This window comes from Theropithecus gelada, chromosome 14 (assembly GCF_003255815.1).
Source record: "Theropithecus gelada isolate Dixy chromosome 14, Tgel_1.0, whole genome shotgun sequence".
Lineage (NCBI taxonomy): Eukaryota > Metazoa > Chordata > Mammalia > Primates > Cercopithecidae > Theropithecus > Theropithecus gelada.
In genome coordinates this window covers 120,937,961-120,954,119 of record NC_037682.1, presented here as the reverse complement: position 1 = coordinate 120,954,119, position 16,159 = coordinate 120,937,961, and the positions used below count along the sequence as shown (strand labels likewise).

The window sequence follows — 16,159 nt, the reverse complement described above, 5'->3', positions numbered from 1 at the left end:
TGTGTTTCTGCTGTAATCATTATTATTCCCTTCCCTTGGCTAGATTTTGGTTTAGTTTGTTCTCCTTTTTTTAGTTCCTTGAGTTGTAAAGTTAGGTTGTTGATTTGAGATCATCACTCTTTTCAAAATACAAGCATTTTCAGCTATAATTGTCTCCCCCAGCACTGCTTTTGTTGTATTCCACAAGTTTTGGTATGTTGTGTTCTCGTTTTGTTCATCTCTAAGTATTTTCTAATTTCCTTTGTGATTTCTTCTTTGACCTATTGTTTTCTTAAGAATGTGTTGTTTGATATCCACAAATTTGTAATTTTTCAAGTTTTCCTTCTATTATTGGTTTCTAACTTCATGTTTCTGTGGTTAGAGAAGATACTTTTTATGATTATCTCTTAATATCTACTGAGATTTGATTTGTGGCTTAACATATGGTTTTCCTGAAGAATGTTCCACGTGCACTTGAGAAGCCTGTGTGCTCTGCTGTTGTTGGGTGGAGTGTTCAGGATATGTATGTTAGATTGAGTTGGTAATTTTTTTTTTGTTCATTTGATTCACATTAATGAGATTATATTACACACACATACATGGTTGTTTAAAAAATGTTTACATGTGTGTTACATGTATGAGCATAACAGGAAGATATGGAAAGTTACCTTCGTTACTTATTTTATTATTTTTTTTAAGACAGAGTCTCACTTTGTCACCCAGGCTGGAGTGCAGTATCCTATAAATAAAAACTCTCGGCCGGGCGCGGTGGCTCACGCCTGTAATCCCAGCACTTTGGGAGGCCGAGGCAGGCAGATCACAAGGTCAGGAGATCAAGACCATCCTGGCTAACATGATGAAACCCCGTCTCTACTAAAAATACAAAAAATTAGCTGGGCGTGGTGGCGGGCACCTGTAGTCCCAGCTACTCGGGAGGCTGAGGCAGGAGAATGGCGTGAACCTGGGAGGCAAAGCTTGCAGTGAGCCGAGATGGCGCTACTGCACTCCAGCCTGGACGACAGAGTGAGACTCCGTCTCAAAAAAAACACAACTCATTCTCTAAGACTATTTAATTTTCCTGATACACAGTTCATACCAAAAGGTAAGATACCAATAAAAATTATGTAATAATTAAAAATTATGTAAGCACTAAACATTTAACTCCAAAACATGACACCAAATACCTGAAAAAAAGTTACTGTAGTTATCCCAAGCACTGCCATGAATGAAGCAACTTTCTCAGGACCCTGAAAATTAACTTATTTCCCATCATAACAAACCAATTCCCTAATTTTACAAATGAAAATAATGTTCAACGAGCAAGACCAGTGACTAACACTACTTCTGATACAATACCAAATTATCACTTCACATCCACTGAATATACAGGATTAATGCAAGTGGTGGTGACTGCTATAAGACAATATTTAAAATTTTTGGAAGTGGGTATTATTCAAAATTTAGATATGGCAGAAAGGCTTGGATGATTCATTTTCACACCACCATTATCTTGAATGGGCTATCCAAATACTCTAACGGAAGAAAAAAATTACTCACTTTTTTTAGGTCTTTAGTGATTAATACTAGGCTTAGTAGAAACCAGAAGACAATTATTCTCTTAAATATTGAAAAGAGGCAATAATATAGATAAAGCACATTATTTTCTGAGACTGATGATAGAAACAAAGTTGGCTGAATTCCTTAGGTATTGGAATAAAACACACTAGAGTAAACAAAAACTTGATCATTGAGACCTCATGGCAGATCACTTTAAATGAGGTCAAAGAGCATTATTATAAAAAGACAACATATTTCTAATGTTTTGTTTACACACACTACAAAACAGTAAGTTAAATACAAAATAACGTACACTCATTTTCATTATCTTCTATTAGTTTTCACATGGCTTTAACAGTGAAATAATTTCTAAACTACATTCTCAAATGCAATAGACTAAAATGCATGAAGTGCTAAACAGGAAAAGATACAACAAAATATGAAACAATTTTGCTTATAATATACAGAGTGGTTATAAAGAACATTTGGAAATTACTACCCAGTTAAGCTTTCCATCCAAGAACACAACTGTAAAAATCAAGGCAAGATGTAATGGACTTCTCTTTGAAGACAAGATACTGCTGGAATAAGAGGAAAACCTTTTCATTTTCTGCTGCATCATTCTGCTTTCAGAAACAGTCTTTCAGGAATTTGCATTTACAATATAGTAATCACGTGTATACTCAAAGGCAAAAAAAAAACCAAACCCTCAAGAGATTAACTTCTTTTCAGAAGTATGCTGCAGGCTGAAGTGAGGATGAAGGTGGTATGTGATGACTATCCCAATCATGGCCTTGGACCTGCTGAGCAGTGGGAACTGTAATTTGTTCCACTTACCCACTTACATGGAATTCTTGCAGAAATTGTGGCTGATCACTGTTGAAGGAGGTTCTGTGATAGACTAGACTTAGGAGATGCATGAATAGCTCAGAGTGAACAGCACCAGACACCTCTTGTGCAACATTCAAAGTCCTCCCAGCCTCACCTCTTATTTCGGTCGTAGCTGGGGTCAGTTGTTTATGCAAGCTTTGACAGGTTTTGTACAGGGATAAACAGATAATGTTTCCTGTCTGGTTGTGCTACTGATCACTTGTTTTCCACCTTAGAGTGTATCTGACTCTTTCCTAGGTATAGAAACTTGGTAGGAACCCACCTAATGGTCATGCAAGTGCAACTGGGAATTTGGGTGGAGTAACCCAGGAGGTTACTCTTGTTACTCTTGATCAGTGAGGAGTAGCAGCCAGTGTATAAATGCTTCACCTCTTTGCCATTAGGTGGATAATTCTGAGACATGTTTTAAAATGCTCCTCAGAAAGTACAAGTCAGAAAAAAAGAAAAAGGCTCCCAGTGGCCAACATGTCCCCGCTTCCTAGCATTCCCCATGGCATTCACTCCTGCTCCGTGGAATCACCTTCCCAAATGCACTACCTACACAGAAGCCTTTCCTTTGGCTCTGACTTGGGGAAACCTTGGTTAAAAGAAAAAGGAGTTTGTCCAGAGAAAACAGGAGCTAGCTTGAAGGGACGTTCTGTCTAACGATGGGATAATTTGAAAACCCAACATAATGCCAACAACTTATAACATATTGAATATATATAAAAACATTGAATTCATAAAAATATTAATTTATAGTTCAAAAGAGAAAGATAAAACTAGACAGTTTTGGAGATTGCTAAGGCACCAAATTATTTGTTAAAAAATTAGTAATTAAAAGGAAAGAATTGAGCATTTATCTTACCTTTTTGGTATGAACTGTGTATCAGGAAAATTAAATAGTCTTAGAGTGAGGTTTTTTTTTTTTTTTTAGATGGAGTCTCACTCTGTCGTTCAGGCTGGAGTGCAGTGGCGCGATCTCGGATCACTGCAAGCTTTGCCTCCCGGGTTCACGCCATTCTCCTGCCTCAGCCTCCTAAGTAGCTGGGACTACAGGTGCCCGCCACCACGCCCAGCTAATTTTTTGTATTTTTAGTAGTGACAGGTTTTCACCATGTTAGTCAGGCTGGCCTCAAGCTCCTGACCTCAGGAGATCCGCCCGCCACGGCTTCCCAAAGTGCTGGGATTATAGTCCTGAGCCATTGCGCCCTGCCTGTCCATTAGTTCTTGCATGCTATTTACTAGAGACCTTCACATATGTATCATGGGTGTTTTAAATTACTGGTCTGATAATTCCAACGTCCCTGACATGTCTAAGTCTCGTTCTGATGTTTGCTCCATTTTTTCAAGTTGTGTTTTTTGCCTTTTGGTACGTCTTTTCTATTTTTTTGTTTGTGGGGGACAGAGTTTCACTCTTGTTGCCCAGGCTGGAGTGCAATGGTGCAATCTCAGTTCACTGCAACCTCTGCCTCTGGGTTCAAGCGATTCTCCTGCCTCAGCCTTCAGAGTAGCTGGGATTACAGGCATACACCACCACGCCTGGCTAATTTTGTATTTTTAGTAGAGACGGGGTTTCTCCATGTTGGTCAGCTGGTCTCAACCTCCCGACCTCAGGTGATCTGCCTGCCTCGGCCTCTCAAAGTGCTGGGATTACAAGTGTGAGCCACCATGCCCCACCAAAAGATACTTTTACTGAGTATTGTAGGTTGAATCATGTCCCCGCAAATTCTTATATTTAAGTCCTAATCCTGGGTACCTCAGAATCTGAGCTAATTTGGAAATAAGGTGATTGCAAATGTAATTAGTACGTTAAGATGAGTTCATTCTGGAATAGAATGGGGCCCTAATCCAGTATGTCTGGTGTCCTTATCAAAAGGAGCAATTTGGACAGAGACACACTGAAGAGCGAGAATGCCAGGTGAAAATGAAGGCGGAAGTTGGTGTGAAGCAGCAGAAGCTAAGGAATTCCAAAACTTGCCAGCAAACTGCCAGAAGCCACCAAAGGGGCATGGAACCTAGTATTCCTCACAGCCCTCAGAAGGAACCAACCCTGTGGGACACCTTGATCTCAAACTTCTAGCCTCTAGAACAGTAAGACAATACATTTCCGTTGTTGAAGGCACCCAGTTTGTGGTACTTTGTTAAGGTAGCTCCAGCCAACCATTACAGTGGGTATAGAAATTTAGACTGGCAGTTTCAGTATTTTAAAGTGGCCTCACTATTGTTTCTTGGCTTACATTCACCCTAGGAAGTTTGCTGTCATTGCAGTGTGCCTCTGACTACTTTAAAGTTTTTTTGTCACTGCTTTCCAGCAGTGTGTTGTTTATGATGTGCCTTGGTGTTTTAAATAAATGTTTATCTTACTTGAGGATAGTTTATTTTTTTGAATATTTATTTTTATTTTTATTTTTTTTTGAGACAGGGTATCATTCTGTCTCCCAGGCTGGAGTATAGTGGTGCGATCTTGGCTCACTGCAACCTCTCCCTCCCAGGGTCAAGCCACTCTCCTGCCTCAGTCTCCTGAGTAGCTGGGATTTCAGGCACCCACTACCATGGCTGGCTAATTTTTGTATTTTTAGTAGAGACAGGGTTTCATTATGTTAGCCAGTCTGGTCTTGAACTCCCGACCTCAGGTAATCTGCCCGACTTGGCCTCCCAAAGTGCTGGGATTACAGGCATGAGCCACCATGCACAGCCTATGTTCGAATATTTAGATTAATAATTTTCATTAAATTTGGAAAAAATGGCCGCTTTTTTCAAGTTTTTTTTTTTTTTTCCTCCTTTTTCCTGGGAACTTCAATTATACGGTTGTTAGGCTACTTGATGTTGTTTTAATCTTAGTGATCCTTTTTTTGGATTTTTTTTCCTCCAGCATTTTAAATGCTGATTAGACCTGGTGAGTAAGAAATAACAGCTACTCTAGACTTATTGGTAAGACGTTTGTGTGACTTGCCTAAAATTCAGGCAAATTTTGCTTGTATGTCAGCAAAATGTCTATTCGTCAAGTGGCGTGGAGCATGGCTAGACAACCCTTTTAAAGTGAAGGGTATATTGTTGCATCTGGCCCCTCCTACAACCAAGAAAGTGGGCCTCTTAAGATTTTAGAGTCAACATTCCTCATTTGCGAGTGTTACTCTGGCCCATTTACCCAGTAACCCAAAAAGTTGCTGGATTTGAGTGGGGCCCACAACAAGAGAAAGCTCTGCAACAGGACCAGGCTGCTGTGCAAGCTGCTCTCCTGCTTGAGTCATATGATCCAGTGGACCCATGGTGCTTGAGGTGTCAACGGCAGATAGGGATGAATGGAAGAATCACAGTGCAAGCCTATAGAATTTTGGAAAAAAGCCCTGCCGTCCTCCAAAGATGACTACTTTTCTTTTGGGAGACAATTCTTGGTCTGCTACTGGGCCTTAGTAGAGACTGAATGTTTGACCATGGGCTGCCAAGTTACCATGCAACCCGAGCTGCCTATTCATGAACTGGGTGTTATCCGATCCACCAAGTCATAAAATTTGGCATACACAGCACTCCATCATCAAATGGAAGTAGTACATATATGATCTGGTTGGAATAGGCCCTGAAGGCACACGTAAGTTCCATGAAGAAGTGGCCCAAATGCTCATGGTATCTACTCTTGCAGCACTGCCTTCTCTCCCACTGCCTGCACCTATGGTGTTACCAGGAGTTCCCTATGATCAATCGACAGGAGAAGACTCAGGCCTGGTTTGCAGATGGTTCTGCACAATATGCAGACACCACCCAAAAGTGGACAGCTGCAGTACTAGAACCTCTTACTGGGATACCCCTGAAAGACAGGGATATCTTACTAGTCAGAGCTTTGAGCAGTGCATCTGATTGTGCACTTTTCTTGGAAGGAGAAATGGCCAGACCTGTGATTATATATCACTTCAGGCTGTGGCCAGTGGTTTGGCTGGATGTTCAGGGAATTGAGAGGAACATGATTGGAAAATTGGTGACAAATTTAAGGAAGAGATATATGGACAGACTTCTCTGAGTGTGCAAAACACATGGTGATATTTGTGTCCCATGTGAATATTCACCAAAGGGAATTTTAATAATCAAGTGGACAAGATGACCCATTCTGCGGATACTGCTTGCCCTTTTTTCTCAGCTACCTCTGTCATTGCCTAATGGTCTCATGAACAAAGTGACCGTGATGGCAGTGATGGAGGTTATGCTTGGTAAAGTGACGTGGACTTCACTCAACAAGGCCAACCTGGCTTACAGTCACTGCTGAAGGTCCAATCTGCCAACAGCAGAGAGCGACATTGAGTCCCTGATACGGTCAACATTGAGCAGAGACCAACATTGAGTCCCTAGGGTGATCACACAGCCACCTCGTGGTAGGTTGATTATGTGGGGACGTTTCATCATAGAAGGGACAGTGTTTGTTCTTAATGTGATAGACACTCACTCTGGATATCGTTTTGTCTTCCCTGCACACAGTGCTTCTGCCAAAACTACCATCCATGGGCTTGTAGAATGCTTTATTCATCATTGTAGTATTTCACATTGCGTTGTTTCTGATCAAGGAACTCACTTTACAGCAAAAGAAACACAGCAATGGACCCATGCCCGTGGAATTTGCTGGTCTGATTATGTTCCCCATCATCCTGAAGCAACTGGCTTGATAAAACAGTGGAATAGCATTTTGAAGTCTCAGTTACGACACCAGCTAGGTGGCAATTTCTTGCGGGGTGGAGTGAAGTTCCCCAGAAGGCAGTATATGCTATGAATCAGAGTCCAATATAAGATCTTGTTTCTCCTGTAGCTAGTAGCACTCACAGGTCAGGAAATCAAAGGACAAAAGTGGGAATGGCACCACTCACTATTACCCCGAGTGACACACTAGCAAAATTTTTGCTTCCTGTTCCTGACTTTATGCTTTGCTGACCTAGAGGTCTTAGTTCTAGAGGAAGGGATATTTCCATAAGGCAGGGATATTTCCACCAGGAGACACAACAATGATCCCAAGAACTGGAAGTTAAGACTTCTGCCTGGCCACTTTGGGGTCCTCATATTACAGTATTGGCTGGGATGATTGTTCCTGACTACCAAGGGGGAAATTGGACTACTATTCCACAATGGAGTTAAGGAAAAGTATATCCAGAATACAGGAGATTCCTTAGGGTATCTTTTAGTATTACCATGCCCTGTGTTTTATGTCAATAGAAAACTACAACACAACCAGGCCGGGCTACAAATGGCTCAGACGCTTCAGGAATAAAAGTTGAGGTTGCCCTACTGGATAAAGCTGAGGTGCTTGCTGAAGGCAACGGGAATACAGAATGGGTGGTGGGAAAAGGTAGTTGTAAATACTGGCCATGACCATGTGGCCAATTACAGAAACAAAGATGGTAAATTGCCATGTCTATTTTCTCCTTATTTTGCGTAAACACATTTGTGTGTGTATCTTTGTTATCCTTCCACATTTATGCCCTTATCATGTAACATAAGGTGTATTTATACTATTTTATATCATACTATTTAAGTATTGTAAATTTAATTTAATATTTTTTGAGACAGGGTCTGGCTCTGTCACCCAGGCTGTAGTGCAGTGGCACAATCTTGGCTTACTGCAACCTCTGCCTCCTGGGCTCAAGTCATCCTCCCACCTCAGCCTTCCAAGTAGCTGGGACTACAGGCACATACCACCATGCCTGGCTAATTTTTGTATTTTTTTGTAGAGTTGGTGTTTCAGCGTGTTGCCTAGGCTGGTCTTGAACTCCTGAGCTCAAGCGATCTGCCTGCCTTGGCCTCCCAAAGTGCGGGGATTGCAGGTGTGAGCCACTGCACCCAGCCAAGTGTTACAGGATATCAAAGAGTAAACTTCTTTCAAGGATTTTACCTCCTCATCTGGGAAAGAAGCTACTGTGTTTTTTATTGTATCCAGGGTAGTATTAAGATAGGCAGAATTACGACCTATTATTTTTATTTGGAAAATAAGTTTGGTTTGAGGAGACGTGTATGGGTGCCAAGTTGACAAAGGGTAGACTTGTGATAATAAATTTTATGTGTCAACTTGACTGGGCCATGGGCCGTGCAGGTTGAACGTAATTTTTGGTGTGTCCATGAGAGTGCTTCTGGATGGACTCAACCACTGGCTGAATTATAGCACTGGCCTTCCTGGGTCTCTGACTAGAAGATGGCAGATCATGGCACTTCTTGGCCTTCATAACTGCGTGAGCCAATTCTTCATATAATCTCTCTCCCTCTAATATGTTCGTATATGTAAATATACTTATATGTTACCAATATATTTATATTAGTAAAAATACCACATATTTAAATATATAAATAATACATATACTGGGTATGGTGGCTCACACCTGTAATATATTTTATATATATAAACTATGTACAGTATAATACTAATATTAATACTATATATATATATCCTATTCCTTCTGTTTCTTTGTAGAGCCCTGACTAATACATGTGGGTTAATTATTTTCATTAAATTTGGGAAAAAATGGCCATTTTTTTCAAGTATTATTTTCCTCCCCTCTTCTGGATACTCCAGTTATGTATATGTTGGGCTACTTTATATTGTCCCACAACTTATTGATACTTTTAGTTTTTTTTCTGGCTTATATTTTCTCTCAGTGTTTAATTTGGATAGTTCCTGTTGCTATATCTTCAGATTCACAAATCTTTTCTCTTGTAGCATTTAATCTGCTGTTAATCCTGCCAATGTATTTTTCAGTTTAGTTATGGTATTTTTCATTTCTAGAAGTTTAGTTAGGCATTTCATTTTTCTCCTGACTATACTTATACGTTCTTGTACTTCTTGAACATACGGAGTGAATTTATAATTCTTGTTTTGATGTCCTTGCCTGCAAATTCTAACATCTGAGTCATATATAGGTCTATGTCTATAGAATGATTTTTTTTTTCTGGTACTGGGTCATATGTTGCTGCTTATTTGCATACCAGGTAATCTTTTATTGAATGCCAGACATTGTACACTTTACGTTATTGGGTGCTGGATTTCTAAACATTCCTTTAGATACTTTACTTTTACACTGAGGGTTAATTTGGCCCCACTGAAGCAATAAGCTTTTGAGAACTGTACCCAATGCCCCACCGTATTAGGAGATCTTCCCAAACTGGCTAGGGAAGACACTATTTCTGGTCCTGTGTGAACTCCTGAAATTGTTCTGCTTACTCTTCTCTGCTGTTCTTTCCCCAGCCTCAGTAGTCTCCTTACACAAGCGCATAGCAGTACTCAGCCAAAGTCTTGAGGGACTGCTCTGCAGATCTCTGGAACCCTCACTCTCTGCTGTTCTTTTTCTTTGTACTTTGCCTCACAATTTTTTCTCATTTTGCCCTGCTGGAACTCTAAACTTTGTCTCCTTAATCAGTGAGACTGTTGGACTCTGTTTCGGTATCTTTTTCCTGTGGTCAGCCTGGAAATTCTCCAGGAAGTGAGCTGCGGGTATTTGCAGGGCTCATCTCACTTGTGTTTCTCTCAGGGATCACAGTCTTGCACTACCTGTTGTCCAATGTCTGAAAACTTTCGCTTCATATATTTTGTCCAGCTTTTAGTTACGCGAGGAGGGAAGGTACATCTAGTCTCTATTATTCCATCATGATTAAAAATAGAATTCTGTTTTGGTAAACAGTTTTCATCTTGTTTAGATAGCTTCTCTCTATTCCTATGTTAATGTTTTTATTAGAATGCTGTTAAATATTAGAGAAATGCCTTTTTATATTAATTCATGAAATCATGTGGGTTTTCCTCTTAATTTATAAATGTAATGATTGATGTAGACAGGATTCCTATTGTTGAATAACTTTTGCATTTCTGGAAGGAACCCTCATTGGTCAAGTATTTTACATGATTAAAGACAGTAACAAAATGACTGATGTGATGGTAAGTCCTGGGATGACTGTTGTGTCACCTTAAGAGCTGCCTGTCTGGATTGGCAACATCCCAAGGGATTCATCACAAAGATTGGCCTGCTGGAACTTAAGCAGCAAAATGAAAATTTCTTTTTCTAATAGAGCTATTAAAAATTCTGATGGGCTCTTTGAAAATTTAAAGGATTCTTTTTTAGATCTGGAAGCATCTTTTCACTTTTCAGACTGATTGAAGTTGTCCCACAATGCCCTGATGCTCTTCTCGTTTCTTTTCAGTCGTTTTTTTCTCCTTGTATTTCAATTTGAATGCTTTTTATTGCTGTCTTCAAGTTCACATATCTTTTCTTCTTAGTGTCTAATCTGCTGTTAATCTCATCCAATGTATTTTCATGTTAAACATTGTAGTTTTAATTTCAGAAAAAGGTATTTTAAAAAATATATCTGTCAACACGTTCAGTCTTCTAAATTTCTGAGCACATAGGATACAATTATAACTATTTCCACTAATTCTATAGTCTGTGTCTTTTCTGGGTTGTTTTTCATGTTTGTTTTCTCTATATTAAGGGTCATATTTTTCTGTTTTTTTGCATGCCTGGTAATTTTTGATTAGATGCAAGACATTGTGATTTTGACCTTGTTGGATGCTGCACCTAAAGGTGGATGGAAGAGGAAGTCTTGGGGGCTACCACTCTGACTGGAGAAGCTGGCACGAGGCTTCCTCTTGTGGATGCAGCAAGGTAAGAAAGTGAAGTGCACGTTTTCTTCTGGAGCAAGTGGCCTCCAGCTCTGCCTCTGGACTGAAACACACACTTGCATGCTGTGGCTTAGCTGAGGGCTTGTGGCTCAGGACAGAAGCAATGATGGTGAGGAGCAGGGGAGTGATACGGGAGAGGTACAGCCCCAGCCCCAGGACACAGTAGATCTCAATATTGGAAAGGGAGGAGTTCAGTATCAGTAAAGTGAGCCATAAGAGAGAAAGGAAAGCAGCCTTAGCAGACAGAGGTGGAACCAATTGAAAGAAGGAGGGGAGCATCTTGCAAGAACGTTGCTGGTACTGTCTAGAGGCTGTGGGGATCATTCTCAGGCCATCCAAGAACTCTGAGAAGATTGGGGGGATGCTGGAATTTCACTGTCGTCGCCAGGATGGGCTCAAGCCAGAGGCTATTTTTATTTAAATGCCATTAATTTTGTTTTTATTTTTTGATATTAACCCTGTCAGGTGAGTTTAGAGAATACCTGTTATCAATGATATATAATTCTGAAGTGTTAATGTGTGGGAAGGAATAAGTAAGGCTCGATAAGTATAACCTGGACATGTAATGATGCTAGAGAACTTATGATCTTTGCCTGAAAATTTTGGATGCATAAAAGTCCCTTATTGTCATTTTATTTATTTACTTAGTTCTTACTGAGATTGAGATAGTTTTACTGTATAATACCTAAAGATCTCGTGTAAGAGTGATACTAGCTTTTGTTCCCTATTAGTTTCTTTTTCTTTTCTTTTTGACACAGAATCTCACTCTGTTGGCCAGGCTGGAGTGCAGTGGCATGATCTCGGCTCATTGCAACCTCTGTCCCCCGGGCTCAAGCAATTCTCCTGCCTCAGCCTCCTGAGTAGTTGGGATTACAGGTGTGTGCCACCATGCCCGGTTAATTTTTGTACTTTTAGTAGAGACAGGGTTTCACCATGTCGGCCAGGCCGGTCTCAAACTCCTGACCTCAGGTAATCCACCGCCTCGGCCTCCCGAAGTGCTGGGATTACAGACGTGAGCCACCACGTGCAGTCTAGTTTCGTTTTTTTAAAAAAATTATTTTATTTCCATAGGTTATTGGGGACCAGGTAGTGTTTGGTCACATGAGTAAGATCTTTAGTGGTGATTTGTGAGATTTTGGTGCACCCATCACCCGAGCAGCAGACACTGCACCCAAATTGTAGTAGTCTTTTATCTGTCACTCCCTTCCCACCCTTTCTCCCTGAGTCCCCAAAGTCTACTGTGTCATTCTTATATCTCTGTATCTTCATAGCTTAGCTCCCATATATGAGTGAGAATGTGCAATGTTTGGTTTTCCATTCCTGAGTTACTTCACTTAGAATAATAGTCTCCAGTCTCATCCAGGTTGCTGTGAATGCCATTAATTCATTCCTGTTTATGGCTGAGTAGTATTTCATTGTATATGTATATGGCAGTTTCTTTATTCACTCATTGATTGATGGACATATGGGTTGGTTCCACACTTTTACAACTGAGAATTGTGCTGCTATAAACGTGTGTGCAAGTATCCTTTTTGTATAATGACTTCTTTTTCTCTGGGTAGATACCCAGTAGTGGATAACCAAATATGTTTTCCAAACTTTTAGATTTCTCTTCTTCTCGGGAATGCTGATTATTCTTTGGTTTGGTCATTTAACATAATCCCAGACTTCTTGGAGGCTTTGTTCATATTTTCTTACTCTTTTTTCTTTGTCTTTGTTGGATTATTTTGAAAACCTTGTCTTGGAACTCTAAGGTTCTTCCTCTTGCTCTTTCACTTCTATTGCTGAGACTTTCCAGAGCATTTTGAATTTCTGTAAGTGCATACATTGGTTCCTGAAGTTTTGATTGCTTTTTATTATATGATACCTTTCTCCCCTTATTTTTTGTATTTTTTTATTTCCTAAATTGGGCTTTGCTTTTTTCTGGCACCTCTTTGATTAGCTTCATAACTGACCTTATAAATTCTTTTTCAGGTAAATCAGGGTTTTTTTTTTTTTTTTGGTTGGATCCATTGCTGGTGAACTAGTGTGATTTTTTGGAGGGTATTAAAGAGTCTTGTTTTGTCATATTACCAGAGTTGGTTTTCTAGTTCTTTCTCATTTGGGTAGGCTCTGTTGGAGGGAAGGTCTAGGGGCTCAAGGCTGTTGTTCAGATTCTTTTGTCCCACCGGGTGTTCCCGTGATGTAGTCCTCCCGCTTTTCCTAGGGATGTGACTTCCTGAGATCTGAGCTGTAGGAATTATTATCTCTCTTCTGAATTTAGTCACCCAACAGGTCTACCAGGCTCTGGGCTGGCACTGGGAGTTGTCTGTACAGAGTCTTGTGATATGAACCATCTGTGGGTCTCTCAGCTGTGGATACCAACACCTGCTCTGGTGGAGGTGGTGGGGGGTGAGATGGACTCTGTGAGGGTCCTTAGTTTTTGTGGTTTAATGCACTATTTTTGTGCTGGTTGGCCTCTTGCTGGGAGGTGGCACTTTCAGGAGAGCATCAGCTGTGGTAGTATGGGAGAGACCAGGTAGTGGGTGGGGCCCTAGAACTCTCGAGAGTATATGCCGTTCATCTTCAGCTATCAGGGTGGGTAGAAAGGACCATTAAGTGGGGGGAGTGCTAGGCATGTCTGAGTTCAGACTCTCCTTGAGCGGGTCTTGCTGTGGCTGCTGTGGGGGCTGGAGTCGTGCTTCGCAGGTCAATGGAGTTATGTTTCTAGGAGGATTATGCTGCCTCTGCTGTGTCCTGCAGGTTGTCAGGGAAGTGAGGGAAAGCTGGCAGTCACAGGCCTCACCCAGCTCCCACACAACCCAAAGGGCCAGTCTCACTCTCACCATTCCCCGCTCAACACACTGAGTCTGTGTCCAGGCAGTGGGCAAGCAGGGCTGAGAGCTTGCCCCAGGCTACCAGTCTCCCAGCTGTGAAAGCTGTGAACCCTTCGTGCTTCCCTGCCTGTGGTCTGCACACTGGATTCATGCCCTCCCTGTAGTTTTGGCCAGTAGACTTCTTGTTCAGTTGGAATTGTTACAAAGTTCAGCTGGAGGCTTCCTTCTCCATGTGGCCTTTTCCCAGTGCCTTTGGTAGCCCTCCGCAATGGCCCCTGGGAGGCAAGGCAGAAATGGCTTGCCAGGGGACCCAGAGAGCCCACAGGGATTTTCCCACTGCTTCCTCTACCCCTGCATTTCACACGGCTCTCTGAATTGACTCAGCTCCAGGTAATGTCATAATCTTCTCCTGTGATCTAGATCTTGAGGTTCCCCAGTGAGGTTGTGTTTGGGGGTGAACAACACCCCTTTCCCACTTCCACAGTTTGGGCACTCACAGTGTCTCCCAGGTCCTGCAGGAGCAATTCAGTTCCTTCAGAAGGTCTGTGGGTTCTCTTGGCTTTCCTGATTTATTCCTGCAGTCATTCTGGAGCAAAAGTTCATGATGCAATACTCCACACGCTGCTCTGTCCATCTGAGTGGGAGCTGCAATCTAGTCTGCCTCCTGTCTGCCATGATCCTCCCAGAGAGATACTAGCTTTGATACTCGTCTGTGTGGATGAAAAAGTCACAGGACACTTTAATTTCTATTTTAGTATTCCTCACATACTTTCTGCATTCATTTATATGTCTGCCTCCCCAGCAACTTCTTATGGCACCATGCTCTGTAATTACCATGTGCTGAGTGGCTACTAAGTGACAGATATTTATATGCTTTATGTGGCTTAACTTACATACTCTTCTGAGAAGCTGTATAAATTTCATTCTCTTATTTTTGTTTCCAGGTCTAGGAAATGGAGGCACAGAGAGATAAAATAAGTTGCCCAAAGCCATATGGTGATTAAGACTTGAACTCTAAAAGGGTTTTATTTTAAATTTTATTTAATTAATTTATTTTTTGAGACAGAGTCTTGCTCTGTTGCCCAGGCTGGTGTGCAATGGCGCAATCACAACTCACTACAGCCTCAACCTCCTGAGCTCAAGGGATCCTCCCACCTCAGCCTTCCAAGTAGCTGGGACCACAGGAAGGTTGCCACCACATCAGGCTAATTTTTTATTTTTAGTAGAGATGGGAGTCTCACTATGTTGCCAAGGTTGGTCTTGAACTCCTGGGCTCGAGCAGTTTTTCCACCTCAGCCTCCCAAAGTGTTGGGATTACAGGCTTGAGCCACTGTGCCCGGCCTGTTTTATTAATCTCTAAGTCTCTGCCCCTGCCCTAAGGAGTGTGGCATAGTCCTTGATATTGGATGACTGAGTAACGCAGGTAGTTTGTATGAGAGGTACAGTCACCACATGGCGAATGGAAGATGATGCTGTAGACTTGCCCGTAGTTCACAGCTGGGACACTGTGGTTACCAGGACACAACTTCCAGAGTGGCTGACTAAAACTAGAAAATGCGGACTCCACTGGGTCTTCGTGTTTCCATTTTTTAAATGGGAAAATTAATTCTGTCATTGACCTTCAAAGAGTTACTGGGAGTGACATAACATTGTTGATAAAAATCTTTGGAAGTCTCAGTGAGGGGATCTGCTAGCATTGATGAAATTATTTCATTCATAAACAGTCTAGGGGCCAAGGAAAGAGAAAAATGACGTGGAATCTCCTTTCCTTGAGATCTTAGAATCACGCCTGCCTCCTTACCTCCATCCAGGACTGTTAAACTCCCAAAGCAGGGACTTTTAGGCCCACATGCACTTAGCCTCCTCTTCCCACCTCCTGTTCATCTCCGTTTCCAATGTTCCACTGCCATAACTGCCAGGAGGTTCTACAGAGAAGTATGAAGAAGAACCATACGATCCTAAACATGCTCTCTGAAGATATTATCAGCCTACCATCGGCCTTATTTATTGGGATGTTTTTATAACCTTTATTTGACACCTCTTCCCATCATTTAAAATAAACCTGGTGCTTCCCTGAATAATCTCTTGATATCTGTACGTGCCTCCCAGCATCACATTTGTGCTTTTAACAAGCACGCTCCTTCCACTGCTCATGGCCAACTCAGGTTCACTACAAGCAGGGAATCTGTGTCTTGCAACCATCAAGTCTATATCAAACTCGAATTTATTTTCTTTTGTTTCTGAGAACTAATTCCACTCCAAGGCCTATACTGTACCCAACAGAGCTGCATGCATG

The 16,159-nt window shown here is 41.5% G+C and overlaps 1 long non-coding RNA gene across 1 annotated transcript; it reads left to right on the top strand.

Annotated features, from left to right (window-relative positions):
• Positions 1-10,902: 10,902 nt before the first annotated feature.
• LOC112607181 lies at positions 10,903-15,941 on the top strand. Its single transcript, XR_003115749.1, has 2 exons — positions 10,903-11,030; positions 15,588-15,941. It is a non-coding gene; the product is annotated as an uncharacterized LOC112607181 (long non-coding RNA).
• Positions 15,942-16,159: the final 218 nt, after the last annotated feature.